Genomic DNA, 16,371 nt, shown 5'->3' on the forward strand with positions numbered 1-16,371 from the left:
TCCATTGTCACTGGATACTTTCAACTGAAAGAATGTGTGGCGGCCTTTTATTATTTGCTCACTAATTAAAAGATCTATGATAGCCAGGGCCTTTACTTTCTCTTCAATAAACAAAATACACAGATTTAACCTCACTCCCAAAGAGTCCACATTACGCTTGTTATGACACAGTAAACTAACTCTCAGCCTTCATCATCCACCTCTCTGTAATCCCAAGCAATCCCAAAACTTTTGTGTTTTCTTGTTTGTTTGTTTACTTGTTTTACACTAATCATTTCTTTTGACTAAGCTATATCTCTCGCCTTAATGCCAATGTTCCAATTTTTCCAATGCTTAACCAGGCACTCCCAGGAATGCTTACACATACTCTCAGGGCCATTACTGAGTGGCCAAGGCAGAATATATGGAATGGGGGCTGTACTTCCAATTTTAATTAGAATTTAAAATACTGATATTCTATCATGCTGTTTTCCTAGTTTGTCAATAGCCACATGATAATCTCATAAAAGAGTTTAGCAAAGCTAAACTTTCTGTCTTTTAACAGAAGCTTTGATTTCTGTCAAGCCATGTGTAGTTCCATCAAGCCATTATATTAAGAAAACAGACTACACCCTGGAATATTCTTTAGTTGAGGACAAACATATGAACCACAGTGCTGGACACTTGGTGTGAATTAAATGATGCATCCAGACATTTCAGTGGGATTATACCATAAAAGAAGAAGATAGCCAGAAATAACAAATCTTCCTTTGGTAACTACCTAAAGTTTCTTAGTATTCTACCAAACATATATTAAAAAATCTATCAAAGACCATATGAAAGTTAAAAAGTCCATGGACATATTTCTTTAACTTTTAGTATAAATTGTATTTGGGGGAAAAAAACTTTAAAAATAATTTTACACTTCCTCCCAATAAAATCAAAATCATTATCCTGCAGTAACTTCGAAGAAGCAAAATTAAAGGAGAAATGAAAACATGAAAAGCATTTCAATAAAGGTAAGACATAAGAATTAGAGAAATGAGATACAATAAGGAAAATGACTGAATAAGAAACATACTACTACATTACATGCCTGAGCAAAAACATAGATAAACAGAAAGTATAATCCCAATTTTATGGGAAAAGCAAATCTTCAAAATTTTGGCATAAGACTAAAGTTATGTAGTATTTTCATGAAAAACTCCATAAAAACAGACTATATGCATATTTTAGCTTAAAGATCTAAGGACAAATAGCAACTGATTTCTCTGCTTTATGAGATTTTCAAGCCAAAAAGTGATGATTCCAGGATTTCCAGAGTCTTGCAATGAGCACAGGACAGAAAGAAGAAAAAATCTTGCCTTTATTCTCTGAAGTTGATGAATCTCATTGTCCAAAGAGAAGCACACATTCTCTACTCGCATTGGCAGGATATACTGCACAGGGGCATGCATGCCCATACACAAAATCTGTGGTAAAAAACAAACAAACAAAAAAACCCTGTTATTTTCTAGTCCATTCTAGTTGTAGAAAGATTTTTTAGTTCTTTAAACCAACAATTTTCAACCCTTTTCATCTCATGGCACACATAAATTGATTACTAAAGTTCTGCGGCACACCAAAAAATATGTTTTTTGCCAATCTGACAAAAAATAGGTATAATTTTGATTTATTCACACCAGACAGCTATTTTGTTTTGGCTGTTGTCTTTTATTTTTATATTTGACAATCTAAGGGCAAAGGCATAAGTGTCCCTGACTAAATAGTCAGGTATTGCTTGTTTTACAAATTCGTTCAGCACACCAGTGTGCTGTGGCACACCAGCGGAAAAATCGCTGCTTTAAGGATAAGGAAAAGTCTCCTCTTCTACTGCATCTCCTGAGCATTTGACATAAAGAAGGTAATTATCAGCCTCTCTCTGGTCCTCGTTTCCAAGATGACCAAGAAAAGAAGGAATAACAGTAGTGCCAAAAAAGGCTGAGGCCATGTGCAGCCTATTAGTTGTACCAACAGTGCCCGGTGCATGCCCAAGGACAAGGCCATTAAGAAGTTTGTCATTCGAAACATAGTAGAGGCCACAGCCCTTAGGGATATCTCCGAAGCGAGTGTCTTTGATGCCTATGTGCTTCCCAAGCTGCATGTGAAACTACCTTACTGTGTGAGCTGTGCCATTCACAGCAAGGTAGACAGGAATCATTCTCATGAAGCCCAGAAGGACCCAACACCCCCACCCCAATTTAGACCTGTGGGTGCTGCCCCACAACCTCCACCAAAGCCCATGTAAGGAGCTAAGTCTTTAAGGACTGAAGAAAAGTTCTCTGGGGGGAAAATAAATGGAAATTGTACTTCAAAAAAAAAAGAAGAAGGAGGAGAAGAAGAAGAAGAAGAAGAAGAAGAAGAAGAAGAAGAAGAAGAAGAAGAAGAAGAAGAAGAAGAAGGTAATTATCATATGTTTATTGGGTAGAATTAAATAATCAAATTTAAATCAAATAAACTTCTTTCTCTATGACATCATTATTTACTAGAGGCCCAGTGCACCAAATTCGTGCATGGGTAGGGAGCCTAGGCCTGGCCGGCGATCAGGGCCGATCCATGGGGCAACCGGTGGGGCGATCAGGGGTCCCCCATTGGCATCTGCCTTGGCTGGCCTGGGGCCTGTAGGCTGGGGACAGTTCCTGCATTGAGTGTCTGCCCCCTCGTGGTCAGTGCACGTTATAGAGACCAGTCGTTCCACTGGTTGTTCTGCCGTTCAGTCGATTTGCATATTGAACTTTTATTATATAAGATTCCCTCACAATTTGAGGAATCTGAAGCCAGCCTTTCTCCAACAACCAAGCTCAAATATAGCTACTCTAGAAAGAATTCAGTTTATACTTTTCCCTTCAGAACACAAAAGTCAAGATTATTTCTACATTAAAATATCCATATTCTATTTTGGTAGTCAAAATTATTTCAATGTTTGATAATCCATGGAGGTGGACTTGAGTTCTAAGTAAACCCAGAACCCTCACTGAGCTGGTATTACCTTATTTCACATTATTTGGATAATGAAGTTGGTATTTTAACATCTAACATGTGCAGAGATCCCAATGGTCCGTTGTTAATACCTTATCTTGGTTAATGTTCGGTAAACATCTTGAAAAGTCTATATTATTTTTTCTTTGTTTTTACATAAAGAAACTGAAATTCAGTATATGTAAATAAGGCAGAGTCTGTCTTGGTATTGCAAAGTTTCACCTAAAACTCATTTTTCAGACTCCTGTTCTGATACAGAAAGCCATGTAATAATATTTCTGAACAATAAGATGTAAATGAATTTACTGTGAAGAATTTCTAGAAAAGCACCTTAAATAGGAAATGGACTCATATGATGCCACATGTATCCTTTTTCCCTTCTTTCTGCAAGAATATAGGCCAGATCTGCAATGCCCATCTTGAGCAAACTTTGAGAGAAAAGACAATAAAATAAGCCCTATTTTCCTTGAGACATCAGGCTGCCTACTTCTGAATTTCTTGCTTTGAGAGGACCAACACCTATGTTGCTTTAACCACTGTTCCTAGGATGACCCATTACATGCAGCTGAACCCTGTCCTTAACTTTTACATCCAGTGACAAACCAAAAGGTCTCCTAGCTATAAAATAATGTAACGTCTTCTAATTCCATATGCAAAATGAATCCTAAGAAAAGAAATTCTCCATGTTAAGTTAGCCAAAGTAATATTTAAGTGTTTGCACACAAGGCTAGAATTATTCCTTAGGTTCAATGCAAAAATATTCTTTACTACATCCTTGTTGATAGTTTTATTTATGCATTCACCAGGTATTATCAAGAGCTTCCTGTCAACAATGTGTTGTCTAGAGACCAAGGACTGAGAATGTAACTGCTACCAAGAGGTTTACAGTCCATTTTGATGGATATTTCAAAAAATAAGTGGAGAATGAGTATAATTGTGATAAATGATACAAAAGTAATGTGTTATCACAGCACATAACAGAGAGATCTATTCCAGTCTATAGGATCAGAGAAGGCTTTAGAGATGTTGAAAAAGTAAACTGAGGCATATTAAAAATTTTAAGAGTTTATTTGAGCAAACATCAATTCAGTTGGGCAGTACCAAACCAAAGGTGGTTAGAAGCACTCTGCCAACAAGAGCTGGGGGAAAGGTTTTTATAGAAAAGGTGAAGAAACAGAGCAAGGAAATTATTTGACTGACTATAACTTAAGTAGTTGCTTTATTTTGGAAAGCCTTTTTGGCTGATTATAATTGGTTGTTCTTAGGTTTTGATTTCTTAACCTTGAGTCATTTGCAGACATTTACAGTGGCTTAGGTTTTAGTTTGCTTACTTAGGTGCTAAGGTATTAAAGCCACCTCACTCTAATAGCCTCCATGTTTAATTACTTTAACAGGGAGAATGTGACATTTGTGCTTACTTCTGAAAGATAAGTGTGGATTAGCCAGGCAATGAAGGGGAGCAAGGATTCAGGCATAAAAATAGCACGTGTAAAGGTCCTGAGGTTTAAGGAAGGTTGCGAGAAGTGGTTCACAAACCGGAGAAGTAGGCTTATCGTGTGGGTTCTTTTAAGCTTTTCTAAGATCTAAGACTTTATCACAAAGCATTGTAAACTGTGGAAGACTTGTAAATGGGAGAGGGACATAACCAAATGGCTTTGGGGAATAAAAAGAAAAATACTGTAACTGAAGTATTTTTTAAAAAAAAAATAGTTTGGAGTAAGAAAAGAGGAAGCAGAACTATTAGTTAAGAGGTTATTATTGCAATAGTTCAGGTAAAAGATGTTGATAAATTAAAGATAATGGTACTAGAGGAATTGGAAAGAAGTAGGCTATTGATAAATATTTAAGAGGTAATGTAATGGCTGACTGGATAGCAGAGGGGTAAGAATGAAGAAAAGCGTAGTTTCTTAGTTACCGGCATGAACAACTGAGTGGATATGTAAAAAAAAAAACAAGGAAGAGTGTGCAGAAGGAAAGATTTGTAAGGGAAGAGCATTAATAAAGTTCGTTGAGTTTGAGATATGTATAAAACAGTCAAATGAAGATGCTGAGTAGGCAGTTGAATACAAAGAACTAAACTCCAGAGAAGTCTGGGATGGTGTTTTAGTCATGGGTGTGTCCATCATGTAAAAGGCAACTTTATATGTTTATTGCTATAATTCCTCTTCTTTGACCTCTATGTTAGCAGCTCTTTTTACCACCAGTAAGTAGTTTTATGCTGAGAAGTATGTAGATCATTGTATATTCATTTATCCCACTTCCCTTGCTCAATTCCCTCTCTGGACAATTCCAAATGAGTTAGTGAAAAAGCTAACTTTCTCAGAAAGTGCCTTCATCATTGAGCGTTTTCTGTACTCTATAATATATTAAAATAATAGAAGAATAATACCAATGATGTACCAAGCACATAAGTATTCAAGACACTTGCTTTTTCATAAATGCAGAGGTGGGCAAAAGTAGGTGTACAGTTCTGAGTATGCAAAAGAGAGCTTATTCTTGTGTTTTTATTTGTTAATTAATGTATTTATTATTATAGTTAACCTACTTTTGCCCACCCCTGTATAAGAAGTGTTTCAACACAGTTTTGTAAGATTTGAGATTCAGAGAGCCCATACTGATCAAGGTGTTCCTATGGTGAGTGGGAGGCTTGCTTTCAATCCTGAGTCTCTCAGACTCTCACTCTGTCCCTAAGTGTCCCACTGAGTAGCGGATGAAAAATGCTTCACGGTAGTGATGGAAACAAGTACCAGCTCTTCCTAAATTAGCCCCAAATACTACATGCAAATATTCCAGAAGCATTTCAGAGAGTGTTGAGCTCCTTTCCTGAGGAAAGCTAAATTTAAAGGTGAGATATGGGTGATGTTCACATGCAGCCACAGGACCAGATTTTATACATATTCCCTCTTGTTTACTTTTATGAGGGAGATGAACAATAGAGGGTTACATTTTATCACTTTATAAATAATATACCAAAATAGGTCTAAAAGTCTATTTTTTTATTAAAGATCTCAGTAAGATGTTAATTTAAGGTAGTTGTGATGAATGGTAATTTAATCTCTACAGAAATAGAAAAATGCTCTGTACATAGAGGGATAGCCAGGTCCTGATTCAGTGCTTACTGCTTCCAAGAATGTGCCACATTAATGAGACTGGTGGGTGAAAGGGGGGAGAAACATTCCTTAGACCTCATTTTAACTTTCCTCTGTCTTTTTCCCAATCATTTCCCTTCTTGCGGGGGTGGGGGGGGGGCGGTGAGAGACAAGGCCTTACTCTTCAGGTTTTGCTCATTTTTCATAAGTGATATGGCTTAAGATGAATGTCGTCTATTCTCACTAAATTCTTTCTTTAAGCCTAGAAGCAAATTAATGATGTAAACTATATTTTCTAAAAACTATTCTGAATAGTGTAGAGTAGAAATGGATATCCTCACACATATCCATTTTCATTTTCAAATATGTTTTTTGCAAATTATTTTATCTGGTAAAAATGGGTCTTCAATATGATTATTTGAATATTTTTCCTTTAAATATTTAAAATATAATTTCTTTAAAAATATAAAATCCACTAGTCTTCCCAGTATAGAAATAATAAAATTTTAAAATACCTACAGTTTTAAAATTTTGCTATATTTATTTCTAGGCTCTTTTCATCTCATGACAATTATCATAAGGTATGTATGTATATGATTTGTATTTTATTTTATTTTATTTATCTTATATTTTTTTTAAATATATTTTATTGATTTTTTTACAGAGAGGAAGGAAGAGGGATAGATAGTAAGAAACATCGATGAGAGAGAAACATCAATCAGCTGCCTCCTGCACACCTCCCACTGGGGATGTGCCCACAACCAAGTTACATGCCCTTGACCAGAATCGAACCTGGGACCTTTCAGTCCGCAGGCTGACGCTCTATCCACTGAGCCAAACCGGTTTTGGCTGATTTGTATTTTAGTAGCCTCGCTTGAGAGCCCACTTTGAGTGATGTTTTTGCTTGTGAAAAGAACAACAACAATGCACTTCCATACCTACCAACTTAGTCTAAGTCATAATACGACTTAGCATTGGAGGCTTTTGTAAGGTCAACATGCTTCAAGGTAAATTCACAATATATAAACTTGAAATTAGATAAACAACTTGGTCAGTGCCTAGAGCACTAAAGCCCTGATTCCAAGAGGTTTCCTAGAAATGCTGCAAACCTCCACTCCATTGTCTTCCTAAGAGTCTACTCTAAACGCCTCCAGAATCATGATTCTCCTTCCCTCCCATCATAAGCGAATTATTGGTGGAATCTACTCTGGGACCATTCAGGGAAGCAGAGTCTGGGAAATGTAGTTCTATGTAGTTAACAGCTGACTATCTAGCACTTTATCTTATAAAGAAGTTGAAAAGCCTGCAGACTTCTAATGTCCTTACCTATAGGTATTCTGAGTACTCTAAAGTTCAAAAAAAAAAAAAAAAAGAGAGAGAGAGAGAGAGAGAGAGAAAGAAAGAAAAAAGAAACCTTTACTTTTAGATTCTACCAAAAGCATTAATTATGGTGAAGAATTAACATAAACAGTCCAGTCATAGACCTCTCTTTTTGACAGCTATGTTTACTACCTAGGTGTTTCAATGCAGACTTATGGCTTGAATTGTCATCTACTAGTATACTAACAACTCCCAAATCTGTATTTCCAACCAGGACTTTCATTAAAGTATTTCCAGAATTCAAACCAACCCTCTCTTCCATGCCTACCAACTTAATCCAAGCTAAACATAACAAATTACCTACTTCTTCAGATTTCCAACTTTAGCTTTTAGCCTCATATTCTCAACAAAGTAGACATAGTATAAAGGTAATCCTTTTTAAATGATGTATCACATCACTCCTCTGCCCAAAACCCTGTAGTGCTTCCTCTCTTGCTCAAAGTATAAACAGAATTTATTTCAATGTCCTTATTGCAAAAGTTCTTGGATATCTGGCATTATTATCTTCCTGAGCTCACTTTCTACTACTCTCTTCCACATGTATTTCATCCATCCCACCTGCCACCTATTGTTTCTTTGCTAAACCTAGCTTCCTCTTACATCAATCAGTGTCTTTGAACTTGTTTTTCCTCTGGTCACACTTTCTTAAGGTAGGATTCTGATCAAATGCCACTTTTACAAGGAGGCCTTCCTTGACCTATGTATATAAAATATATCTTAGCTAACCATGCCATTCCTTCTTTTAAATGCTTAAATTACTCCTTGGCAAATGTATTTATTTGCTTTTGTCTCGTCGCTACACTGGATTTTAAGTTCCAGAAGGGTAAAAAATTTGTTTTATTCACTGCTGTATCCAAAGAACAGAGCCCAGCAATTTTAAAACCCTGGGTAAGTAATTGGCGAATTAATAAATGGATGAAGTTTGAGGAGTTTAGAGAAATGATAACAGACGTGTGATTGTCAAGCAAGCATCCATGTTTAACCATAGTAAGTAACCATAATAATCAAAGAAAAAATGTTTACTGCATAGTGAAGCTTATTTATTTAAAGTGAATATCAACAACTCTTATTCAATTTGGTATGTAGTCAATAGTTCCTATTTTATTTCACTCTACATTAATATAATAATGCTGTTAAACTGTGGACTACCCCTTGTTCCCAAAATAGCACAATAAATCCAGCCTCTATAAAAAATAAGAACTTTATGCACATTTAAATTTATTTTTTTAATTTTTAAAAATAATTATTTATTGTTAAAGTATTACATATGTCTCTTTTTCTCCCCTGCATTTTTAAAATTTAAAAACAGGTATAATCAAAACAAAAAAAAGTACTTTGTGATTATCTGGAGACTTACTGTGAACTGCTATTTAACTAGATCTCCAGCCACATTTCCCAAAATTTTCTATTGGCAATTTCTACTTCAGTTCCCTTCTCCCTTCCTCTTCCTTAAATTTGCACGCTATCTTCCCTCTATCTGAAGGCTTTCCAACACTGATTTGTTTATAAAGTATTTTCTCTGCTTCTGAGACTCACGTCAAGTGCCAATTCCCAGACTGCCTTTTCCCTGACTCACATTGCTAGATCAAGGTGTTCCTTCTTATGCTCATATTGCACCATGAACACAGTTCTTAAGGGAAGAAACCATATATATCATGTAGATATCACTAGTGACTTTCACACTGCCTTACCTAGAGTAGGTGCTTATTAAATATTTTCTGAATAAATGAATGCATATAAGGAAAACAAAATGGCATCCATAAATGAATGGGAGTTTCCGAATTCTCACATTTAGCATTATGATCAGACTTTTATATTCCAGAGACATAAAATTCTGCACAGAGATTTAAAAAAATGTATTATTGCCCTAACCAATTTGGCTCAGTGGATAGAGCATTGGCCTGCGGACTGAAGGGTCCCAGGTTCGATTCCGGTCAAAGGCATGTACCTTGGTTGCGGGCACATCCCCAGTAGGGGGTGTGCAGGAGGCAGCTGATCAATGTTTCTCTTTCATCGATGTTTCTCACTCTCTATCCCTCTCCTTTCCTCTCTGTAAAAAATCAATAAAATATATTTAAAAAAAATAAATAAATAAATAAATAAATGTATTATTTTCTGTAAAGTCACATAACTTGAACTCTGAGGGACAGAAAGTGTTTAATTATTTCCTAGTGTGAAACCATGATTTAAAGAAATGAAAATAGCAAATTCTTCACTCAGGTAATATGCTTTATATGTTTATCCAATAAATAAACATATAGTATACTAGAGGCCCAGTGCATGAAAATTCATGCACTTGGGGGGTCCCTCAGCCCGGCCTGTGCCCTCTCACAGTCCGGGATCCCTTGGGGGATGTCCACCTGCCAGCTTAGGCCAGCTCCCTGGGGGATCAGGCCTAAGCTGGCAGTCAGACATGCCCTTGGCAGCCTGGGATCCCTTGAAGAATGTCCAACTGATGGCTCAGGCCCGCTCCCTGCAGGAAGCGGGCCTAAGCCGTCAGTTGGACATCCTTCGCACTGCCACGGAGGCAGGAGAGGCTCCCGCCACTGCTGCTGCACTCACAGCTCGCAGTCCTCAGCCGGGCTTGTGGCTGAACAGAGCTCTCCCTGTGGGAGCACAATGCCCACCAGGGGGCAGCTCCTGTGTTGAGCATCTGCCCCTTGGTGGTCAGTGCATGTCATAGGAACTTGTCATTCCCAGTTGTTCTGCCATTAGGGTCAATATTCATATTATCCTTTTATTATATAGGATTTTAATATCTATATATTTCTCCTCTATGAAAATTAATAGATCTAGTAAAATGTAGTCACTAATTTATATAAATCCATGGGTTTTGGTTCTTTTAAGTGAGATTTTGATTCCTATAGCTAGAATGATTATGAAAGAACTCTCATTCCTAATTCCATCCACCCCTTAAAACTCTGCTCCTTCCTCATTCTCTTTGGCAGGTGAACTTGTCTTCTCTGACAAGTGAGTCACTTGAAATGGGAATATTACTTTATTAGAACTCACTTGGGTGAAGTTAATCTAAATAAAAATAGTTGTCCATGCCCTAGGTATATGCATAATTTATAAATGAACAGTTTAGGAAACAAAGTCTCTAAATAATGAAAAAATTTTGCTGGACCCCAATCTTAACTCATTTTAGAAACTAAAATTTACTGCTAGAATGGCTGCTTCTCCAAGATCTATATGAAATTTAAGGACCCAGAGCACTAAATGAGTTTGGTGGATTTAAAGATATGTCCACAAATTATTTGATACTCTTTCTCTTGCGGAGTTTGAGAATTGGAGCTCAGTTACCCTCTCTTTTAGAGTGGGAGAGACTTTGCTGATTCACTTCCAGCAAAATGAAAATTGTAGAAGATTGGAAAAATTTCCAAGATTAGGTTATAGGAGTTAAGCTTCCAAATATTCAAACGCTCCTCTGTCTCTGTCTCTGTCTCTGTCTCTGTCTCACTCTGTCTCTGTCTCTGCCTCTGTCTCTCTCTGTCTCATCACTTATACTGGAGGAAACCTGGTGCCACAGTTGAGGCAATTCTGGGAAGACTGAAACTAGCTCCCGCATCCTGAGGACAATCAAACAGCCCAGTGGAGTGGTTCACAAGGCAAAGAACTGGGGCCTTGAGCCAACAGTCATGTGAGCAAGCCACTTTGGAAGAGAATCCATCAACCCCAGTCAAGACTTCAGATGTCTTCTGTCCTAGCTAATATCTTGACTACAACTTTAGGTGAGACCCTGTATTTGTCTTCTTTTATTATGTAACAAATTACCACATACTTAGTGGCTTACAATAAAATGCGGGCACAGCTCATTTTATTGCACTTCACTTTATAGTGCTTCACAGGTGTTGCATTTTTTACATAGACCCTCCACCTACCAGAATATTACAACTTGCTTTATCGCCGTACTTTCTAACACTTTATTGCAGTGGTCTGGAACCAAACCTATAATATCTCCAAGGTATGCCTATATGATCCTTCTCTCACAGTTTCCCTGGATCAGGCACCAGAGCACAGCAGAGGTTTCTCTGTTGAGAGTGTCACAAGGCTGAACCTAGGCTAAGTTGAATTTTCCTCAGAAGCTCAGAGTACTCTTCCAAACTGCTGGTTGGCAGAATTTTCTTGCAACTGCAGAAATTCAAAGTGGCTTGATTCCTCAAGGCAATAAAGAAAGCCTGTCTGATTCTTAACCCCTTTCTCAAATAGTCAAGCCCATTCAGGAAAATTTCCATATGATGAATTTAGTCAACTGATTAGAAACATTAATTACATCTGTAAATTCCCTTCACCTTTGCCATATTCTATTGATTAGGATGGAATTGCTTAAAGGTGTGTATACTAGGGGGCATAAATCATGAGGGCCATTTTAGAGTTCTCCCTAAATCGGAACCACCCACCTAAGTTGCTCCCAATTTCCTAACTCATGTGAATAATGTTTGCTGCACTAATTTGCTAAGTTTTGGGATATTTTGTTACAAGGCAATAAATAACTAATACAGCGATGTTATATTTGCATGAATTACACTCAGGGGAGAAGGAACAAAATAATTCCTTTTCTTGATTCAGAAAGCCCAGTTTTACTGTAAGTTGATGCTGAAAGAGTACTATATTAATTAAAACTATAATCTGTGAATTTCCTGTGAAGATCTTAGAAAAAAAACACAATGAAGAATTAATAATTATAGAATATAATCCCAATATTTAAAAAAATAATTTAAGAATATGATAAAGAGCCAAAACCGGTTTGGCTCAGTGGATAGAGCGTCAGCCTGCGGACTGAAAGGTCCCGGTTCGATTCCGGTCAAGGGCATGTAACTTGGTTGCGGGCACATCCCCAGTGGGAGGTGTGCAGGAGGCAGCTGATCGATGTTTCTCTCTCATCGATGTTTCTGACTATCTATCCCTCTTCCTTCCTCTCTGTAAAAAAATCAATAAAATATAAAAAAAAAGAATATGATAAAGAATTGGCACTAATTCATACATCAGAGCTGTTCTGACTTGGGATAGTGAACACCACAATATATAATACAGATGATTTATTATAGAATTTAAAAAATAAAAATAACTAAAAAATTAAAAGAACTGGGGCTTCTTAAGGTCAAAGTAGAGTAGAAACTTAGAAGTAGAATTATCTTACAGTCAAATAAAATAAACAAATATTTATTGCTAACACATCAGTAATTAAATTTTTCATGCTGAAAATGATAAATTATTTTCTTTTCACTGAAAATAAATGCTTATTAAATGAAATTCTGCTCTGTAACAAGTGAGATTAAAAGACTTTCCATACAGATGCATTTATGTAACTTTTCCTTATTACTGAGTAGTGATAATATTAAAAGTAGTGACACTGATATATGTTTATGTAAAAGGTTACTTCAGTGTATATGAAAATGAAAGTAACACTAATGTTTAAATTCTCAAAGAGGATTTCTGCATAACCTCTCATTTTCAATGTGTAACTGAACTCTTTGAGGATAAACATTTTTATTGGGTGAGGGTTAATTATGAATTACTTAAAAATCATGAATTATATGTAGACTACCTTGCTTTCAAATACTTACTAGTTACTTAATCTGCTACTTGTATAATTTGTTTAATGTAATAGAATATTAATTTTAATAAAATCAATTCACAAATATAACCTTTTAAAAAATAGCTATTATCACTATGTTAATGAAGGAAAGCCCATAAAGTTAGAGAAGATAACCCTAGTTTGGAACAATTATTTGTATCAACTAAATAAATATAAAATTTATATGTTGTTTCAAAAGTGGGGACAGATGAGGAACTAAGAAATATAGCCATAGAGGGCTATACCCATCAAGATGGTGACATAAGTAACTGCAGTGTTTGAAACCTCCCACAACCACATCAAAATTACAACTAAACTATAGAACAATCATCATTCAGAACTGCCTGAAATCTAGCTGAACAGAAGTCCTATAACTAAGGATATAAAGAAGAAGCCACATAGAGACAGGTTAGGAAGGAGGAAATGTGGAATGGGCTGACCTTTCACCTATGTATGGAGGTTAAAAATCAGGAGGAGTATCTCAGCTATGGGGATTTTCCCAGAGGAGTGAGGGGTTCCAGCTCACACCAGGCCCCCAAGCCCAGGGTTCCAGTGCTGGGAAGAAAAGTCCCCATAACTTCTAGCTGTGAAAACCAGTGGGGATTGTGGCTGAATGAAAACAGAGGGCTGCTGGAATCCCAGGCATTCCTCGAAAAGGGCCAATGCACAGAGTGACTCAAACTCACTCATTCTGAGCTGCAGCATTGGGACAGTAGTTTGAAAGGTGCCAAAGACATATGGGGAGGAACTGAATTATTTGGCTTCAGGATGAGGGCTGGATGGGCAGCTTTCTACTAGACAGGAGGCTGGCTGAGGCCATTATTCCTTTGCTGAGCCCTCTCCTCACAGAGCTGGCAAGCAGGCGCCATATCTGAGTCTCCGTCATCCTGGCTAACACTGTTTGCCCTACCTTGGTCATTCGCTGAGATACCAATCTACCAACTTGCAGGCCCACCCATCAAGCCATTTCCAGTGGATTTTCTATACAAATAGCCAATGTTAGTTCATGCTGCAAACTTTTCTAAAATCTCTCAAACAAGCAGCATCTGACCCCTGTACACCCCAAACCTCCTGTTAAGTGGCCCCAAGCCTGACACTAGTGGCAGCCAACATCAGTTCACTGCTTAGCCTCTCTCAGGATCCTCCATACTTATCACAAGTAACAGCCATCTGCAGATCCCTCTGTAGCTTATTCAGAGTGACACCAGGCAGGGCAGGGTGGTGGCTGACCTTGGCCTGCACCTCCCAGGAGGCCCTAGAGCTAGTACACTAGTGGACAGCTTCAGACCATGCCAAATTACAACCCAACCAGCTCAGTGAGTGAGACACACTCAATGAACAGAATCAGAGGGCACCAAAGCCCTACTGAAGCAAATTATGCTCCACGAGTCTGATCCCTACACATCAGCTCCTTTTATGCAGTCACAGCCGGTCATTGCAGCCGATTGGCCTAGGAGTCAATCCATCTCAGTGATGTGCCAAAACAGAAATCAAGACTCAACTACAACAGGAGAGTGCACGCAGCCCACAATGGAGGATTCCAGAAGCATCTAACTCAGGTTTCTGGGGAGGCTGTGCTACAGGGCCCTACAGGACACCTACTACATAAGGCCCTTCTAAGGCTTCCAAGTCCAGGAAATATAGCACTTCTACCTAATTCATAGAAACAAATACAGGAAAGCAGCCAAAAATGATGGAATAAAGAAAGAAGTCCCAAATGAAAGAAGAGGAACTAAGAAATATAGTCATAGGGATCTTCTGGTCAAGATGGCAACATAGGTAAACACAGTACTCAGGAGATACAGAAGCAGAAATCACACAATCATAACAGCAAAAATTTGTAAAAAGAAAAAAAAATAGGTAGTATAACGAGCCTTAGAGACATCAAGCATACCTCCATTCTCATGATAGGGGTACCAGAAGGAGAAGAAACAGATCAAGAAATTGGAAACCTATTTGAAGAAATAATGACAGAAAACTTCCCTAACCTGGTGAAGGAAATAAACAAATACAAGCTCATGAAGTGCAGAGAGTCCCAGACAAGATGAACCCAAAGAGGACCATACCAATAAACATCATAATTAAAATGCAAAAGGTTAATGACAAAGAGAGAATCATAAAAGCAGCAAGAGAAATGTGGTTAATTATTTACAAGGAAGCTCCCATATGACTCTCAGCTGATTTTGCCACAGAAACTTCAGGGTAGAAGGTATTGGCATGATATATTGAAAGTGATGAAAAGCAAGGGCCTACAACCAAGATTACTCTATCCAACAAGGATATCATTTAGAATTGAAGGACAGATAAAGGGCTTCCCAGACAATAAAAAGCTAAAAGAGTTCATCATCACCACTCCAGTATTACAAGAAATATTAAAGGATCTTCTTCAAGAAGGAGGAGGAGGAGGAGAAGAGGAGAAAGAAGAGGAGGAGGCAAGCAGGCCAGGCACCATATCTGAGTCTCCGCCATATCGGAGACTCAGATATGGCGCCTGCTTGCCTCTGGTGGAGGAGGAGGAGGAGGAGGAGGAGAAGAAGAAGAAGAAGAAGAAGAAGAAGAAGAAGAAGCAGCAGCAGCAGCAGCAGCAAGAGGAGGAGGAGGGGGAGAAGAAAAGGAAAGTTCAAAAATGTGAATGATAAAATGGCAATCCTATGTAATAAAAGCCTATTATGCAAATCGACTGAAAGACGGAACGACTGGTTGCTATGACGTGCACTGACCACCAGGGGGCAGATGCTCAATGCAGGAGCTGCCCCCTGGTGGTCAGTGCGCTCCCACAGGGGAAGCACTGCTCAGCCAGAAGCACTGAGCTGGGCTTATGGCTGGCGAGTGCAGCTGCAGTGCCGGGAGCCTTTCCCACCTCCACGGCAGCGCTAAGGATGTCTGACTGATGGCTCCCTGGGGAGTGGGCCTTAGCCATCAGTCAGACATCCCCCGAGGACTCCTGGACTGCGAGAGGGCACAGGCTGGGCTGAGGGACCCCTCTCCCCCCACCAAGTGCATGAATTTTGTGCACCAGGCTTCTAGTAAATACATATTTCTCAACATAATGAATTACTCAAAAATCATGAATTATATGTAGACTACCTTGCTTTAAGGTAACTGTTATCAACAGTTACCTTAAATGCAAATGGATTAAATGCTCCAGTCAAAAGATATACAGCAATTGAATGGATAACAAAACAAGACCTTTACATATGCTATCTATAAGAGACTCACAGATAAAAAGACTTACACAGCCTGAAAGTAAAGGGTAAAAGAGTTTTCATAAAAATGGAAATAAAACAAATCAAAACAAAAAGGTTGGGAACAATCCTAACTAATAAA

General features: G+C 38.0%; 1 pseudogene across 1 annotated transcript; it reads left to right on the forward strand.

Annotated features, from left to right (window-relative positions):
- The first annotated feature begins 1,918 nt into the window (after positions 1–1,918).
- Positions 1,919–2,266, forward strand: LOC308244433 (small ribosomal subunit protein eS26-like; annotated as a pseudogene). Its single transcript has one exon. The product of its transcript is annotated as a small ribosomal subunit protein eS26-like (transcript).
- Positions 2,267–16,371: the final 14,105 nt, after the last annotated feature.

The sequence above is a fragment of the Plecotus auritus genome, assembly GCF_963455305.1.
Source record: "Plecotus auritus genome assembly, chromosome: 3".
Lineage (NCBI taxonomy): Eukaryota > Metazoa > Chordata > Mammalia > Chiroptera > Vespertilionidae > Plecotus > Plecotus auritus.